Source organism: Erinaceus europaeus, chromosome 21 (assembly GCF_950295315.1).
Source record: "Erinaceus europaeus chromosome 21, mEriEur2.1, whole genome shotgun sequence".
NCBI classification, from domain to species: domain Eukaryota; kingdom Metazoa; phylum Chordata; class Mammalia; order Eulipotyphla; family Erinaceidae; genus Erinaceus; species Erinaceus europaeus.
The window spans coordinates 17080640-17086308 of NC_080182.1; positions in this window are offsets into that span (position 1 = coordinate 17080640).

The following is a 5669-nucleotide window of genomic DNA, read 5'->3' on the forward strand; positions in this document are numbered from 1 at the left end:
TTAGCAAAGTACAGAAACTAAGGAAACATAATTTTACAGCTAGATGTTTTTTAATACTGCATTTGAACAAACACTTCATGGGGCTCTTCTCCCACCTTGTCCTCTGATGCTCCACTTAGTGTATATAGTGCTTAGTTCAAATGGCTGGTCGCTTTAGACATTACTCTTTCTCATGTAACCTGGCCACTAGATTTTCTACAGAGAATATAATTGAGGGCCCAAGAAATTATAGAGTTCAATGTCCAGAGTAGCATCTTTAGCTTCCCCATTATGTGAACCAAGAAACTGGTTGAAGAAAAGTGATGTCTGGCCTCTCTAATGTTGCTGGCATCTCTGCCATCATGCCCACAGCACCTGTTCAATGTTCTAAAAAAATTAGAGATTCACAATGGATAAAAACTTTGGCTCTTTTTACGGCTACCTGGGGGAGGCTCTTGGATGAGCTGTCTGTGTTCCTGCTAATCACTTTCCTCTGACTCTTATGTGGTTGACTCTTCACTTGCAAGTATTTTCTCCTTCTCTGGTGGTTAAAAAATTATACTTAAATTAAAATATTAGTCCTTAGATAGGTGGTGACACAGTCACAGTTACAACACAGGACCCAATTAGCTTTTAACCAAAGGTAGTAGAGGATTCAAATGATCTTGAAACAGCATAAACAAGTTATACCCTTAAAATGAGATTTCAGCTCAAGCTGCTTGCAGATAGTCTAAGTGGTAAAAAAGAGAAAAAAAATTAAGGAGAGCAGAAAAATGATTTTAAAAAGAAGATACTGTATCATTTGGAACAAAAAAAAATGGCTGGAACTGGAGGTGATTGTGCGTAGTGAAGTATGTAAGGAGGTATGAAAGACAACAACTAGATGATTTCCTTGCTATATGGAAACAGAAAATCAAAGCACATGTATTTGCAAAAAAAAAAAAAAAAAAAAAAGTAGCCAATATGCCTATCAGATTTTTGAGAGACTGATGGTGGTTACTTTTTGGGGGTGGAGTGGGGTGGGGTTGTAGGAGCAGTGGTGTGAAACTATACCCCTGCTATCTTATAATTTTGTAAATCACTAACTTAATTTTAAAGAAGAGGATATGAGAAGAAGCAATGACAAACATGGGGGGGGGGGGAGAAACAAAGGCTATTCTTATAAAAAGAGGCCAACATCCAATTCTTTACAAACTTTCATTTATCTCAGAAAACTATTAATTAGTCAGGCATGCTGCCTGAAAAGAAAATCCTGGGATGAGAGTACGCTCTCTTTTAATTCTAATCTCTTCAATTTTCTAAACATGCCAAAATCTAGATATGAATGATTTTTCTTTGTTAATACAAAAAAAAAAAAAATCCAGTTCCTACTGTCCAAAGTAAAAAAGCTTAAGAAGGGGTCAAATGGTGATGAACTTGGTTGAGCACACACATGACCGTGTGCAAAGATACTGCCTAACCTCTGATCATGTCCCTTACCCCACCCCATCCCCACTTGCAGGAGAAAAGCTTTGTGAGCAGTGCTACAAATATCTCTACTCTCCCAAACTCTCCTTCTCTATCTTTTTTCTCACTGTCTATCAAAGAAAAAAGTTACCAGGAGCAGTGGCGTCATCATGCAGGCAGAGAGCCCCTCAGCAATAACCCTGATGAAGAAGAAGAGAAAAAAAATACTAGTAGAGTTTCAGATCTAGTACAAATACTATGACTAAAGATCTCATGGAGTCTGGATGAAATAGAGCCTACTCTATATCTATATCAATTGGCAAGGAGGTAGTATTTTTCCAAACTTCTGAGAGTTAGATCTTAAGCAGAATATTTATAGTATCAACAAATCATGAGTTCTTTCATCTTCTCTCTTTCAAGCCTTAATATTTATTTTTGTCATCATTATAATTGCCACTCATGTTTTAAAATGGTACCTACCTGAAAGACTTTAAAATTTTTTTTCAAAGAGAGATAAAGCAATAGAAGGACACAAAAACCTTTTTTTTAAAAAAAAAAAAAAACCCAGAAAGCCATCTTGGACTTGAAAGAGATTATTGGCCCAAAGGAGGGTGCTGGGAAAACAGTAAACTCTCTAAATGGAGAACCAGTAATGACGAGAGTCTGATTGACTTAGTATTTGTTAATGAATTACTCCCCTCCCCACAACTACAGGAAGATGAGTTAGTAAAGGCAACTCACCTTATAAATATAAAAACCAAAAATGGCATGGAATATATACTCAATGGAATACTACTTAGCAATTTTTTAAAAAGACTATAATGTGTCCCAGCTATATATAAATAATGTCAAAAGACATAAATTATGGTGCTGTCATGTATGATACAGCAAATCCTAACAATGGGATCTTCAAAATTAACCCAATTGTCAAATAATTTGATTATAACAATAGGTATCTATTGCCTTCTTAAACTCTAAGACAGCAGGAACCTCCCGCTTCCTCTATAGAGCCTACATGTCCCCCAGTCCTGGAACCTCTAGGCTGGGGCTCACTTTCCTTCATGCTTCTCTCAATTCATACCAAATGATATTGCATCCACTGATCCCAAGCTAACCAGTGCAATGTGTTATCACCTCAGCATGCTTCACTTCAGACCGTGTCCAGAGACACCAAGTATGGAACGTCAACTCCTCAGCCTCATTACTCCAGTGAGACCTTTCCTTTCTCATAGGATTGCCTAATTCCATTTCGGGTGGTTCACTTCCTAACAAAGTCCCCAAACCTAGATATAGACCAGGTTCCATGAGCTAGGGCATATGTTCACATGTATCCATAAATTAGGGCAAAATATATGCCTGAAAGCAAAAGTACACAGTAGTCTGCAGTGAGTCAGTATATGCAGCAAGCAAGTAGAAAGACCTAAAAAGACACCATAAAGTTCATAATGAAATAGTGTCTACTTAGACTTAGATACCCTCCTCACCTACTTCCTATTATACTTCCCTCACTCACTCCAAAGCTAACCTTATCAAAGTAAAGACTGTGAAAGCTGAATAAGGGCAAGAGACTGTCATACTTTAATGACTACTCTTTAGTCACTATCAGGCCACCCCATCATCTGGGGCCCAATTGGGGGAGTCCTGAGATTGCCAAACAGATGACAGGCCTAAACCTCGAATAGATCCCTCTCCATTGTCACTGGTCATCTCTATCAAGAACAACACAAGAGACCCCTCTGTGGGCCCCCATAGGACCTTGCCCCCAACGTGGATCAACAATAATAGAAAATGTTCCATCCTCCGAAAGGAGGATGGACAACATACTCTATGTTCCACCTGAGGAATATGGGTCCTGAAATTGGTGAAACTTGGAATGTTCCTACTCATCACCACAGAATGTGAGCTCAGACCTACAGGGATGCAGAGGTTACATAGGCTGCTAAGCTGAATATGGGCCCCGGACCAAATGGATGGGATCTACAGTCAACAATACCTATACACCTTTCCCATATTTGGGAGCTACTCTCTTCCCTGATCCAGCTTTCTAGCCCTTTTTTCCAACCATGACATCGCCTCCCCAGATAATAACTTGGGTCCACCTGCATATCAGATGTCAGGCTCAGGAAAAAAACAGTATAGTCATGGACCCTTTGGAATATAACTAAAGTAGGCCTACTACCTATCTTCAAAACAGAGATCCCAAATCTTCATCTGCAATATTCCAGTCTTTAGGTTCATGATTAGTCAACAATTTGTTTGGCTTTATATGTTAACTCTTTTTTCAGACACCAGGTTCCAAATGCTACCATGATGCCAACCAGCCTTCCCTGGGCAGACGGCCCCACCAATATGTTCTGCAACTCGCTTCCCCAGAGCCCTGCTCCACTAGGGAAAGAGAGAGACAGGCTGGGAGGGAGTATGGATCAACCTGCCAATGCCCATGTTCAGCAGGGAAGTAATTACAGAAGCCAGACCTTCCACCTTCTGCATCCCACAATGATCCTGCGTCCATACTCCCAGAAGGATAAAGAATAGGGAAGCTATCAGGGGAGGGGATAGGATACAGAGTTCTGGTGGTGGGAACTGTATGGAGTCATACCCCTCTTATCCTATGGTTTTTGTCAGTGTTTTCTTTTTATAAATAAAAATAATTAAAAAAAGGGGTCAGGCGGTAACACATCGGGTTAAGTGCATGTGGCACAAATCCAAGGAACAGCATAAGGATCCTGGTTCGAGCCTTTGGCTCCCCACCTGCAGGGGGTGAAGCAGGTCTGCAGGTGTCTTTCTCCCTCTCTGTCTTCCCTTCCTCTCTCCATTTCTCTCTGTCCTATCCAACAACAAACGACATTAACAACAATAATAACCACAGCAAGACTACAACAACAAGGGCAACAAAAGGGGGAAAAATGGCCTCCAGGAGCAGTGGATTCATGGTGCAGGCACTGAGCTCCAGCAGTAACCCTGGAGGCAAAGTAATAATAATAATAATAATAAAAAGACTATAATGTGTCCTTTGGGGCTAAATGAATGGAACTGACAGGACTATGCTTAGTGAGGAAGTGAAGTAAGGAAGTGAAGGACAACTACAAGATGATTTCACTTATATGTGGGATATAGAATTGAAAGGTGCAAACTCTAAAAAAAGAAAAATAAGTATATAATTAATTAATATTTATGACCTTAGAAGAATTAAAGGGGTTACCATTGGAGGATGGTGAGGGGCATTAAACTTTGGTGATGAGAACTGTAAGTATACCCCTACTATTTTATCATCTTGTAAATCACTATTAAATCTCTAATAAAATACATATATATTAAAGAAAATGAAACTTGCCGAACTGAACTTATTCTATCCATTTTTCCCCCTTTCATTCAACTTCTGAAAGAAAAGGATTCCTATCCACTTGGATGGGACCCTTTTTAGTTTCAATCTTAATGGAGGCTCAGTGTGTTTGGAATAAATAAATTCTCTAAGGCCTACAATTCACAAAATTTAGTCAAACAACAAGTATCTGCACATCTTATTTTCTTCTAAGTCTCAGCTTCTGGACTAGATAGAGAAAGAGTTCGAAGGTGCTATTTAGGTGGGTGAGGTGCCTAAATGTAAAGATATTAATTTAACAACCCTGGGTAGGTAGTTGTAGTAGAGATTAAGCATTAGTGGTTGGAAGAAGATATGAACAAAAGTATGAATGATGTAGGGAAGACTGGGTTCTAGAATTGTCTCCTTAGCTAAGTGCTTTCATTTAACATAACAATGTGTACAAGTTAGAATATCATTGAATTCCATTAGGGTTTCTTTTTTTAAATTTCTACCTTAGTTGAACAGAGAAAAATTGAGGAGAAGAACAGAGAGAGGGAAAGATAAAGAGAGACACTTGCAGATGTTCTTCACTTTTTGTGAAACTTTGCCCCTGGTGGGGAGCAGTGGCTCTAACCTGAAGCCGGGTCCTTGCCCATAGTAACATGTAGGCTTAACCAGGTGAGCCACTGCCTGCTCAGGTCACAATTCTTAGGGAGGAACTACTCAAAAGAATGCAACTACAGGGTTCTTACAAGAGTAGAATGACAGGAAATAGTTACTTATCTCTGATTCACAGTTTTGCATGCCAATGAATATGCGGCATTTCACATGAGATTCCGTGATGATGGTGACATTTCTCCTTTCATATATTTTAGTGTACTTGTTTGTTTTGGAATATCTTTTTAAAAATCTTTTTCTTTCTTTTTCCATCTCCTAAACA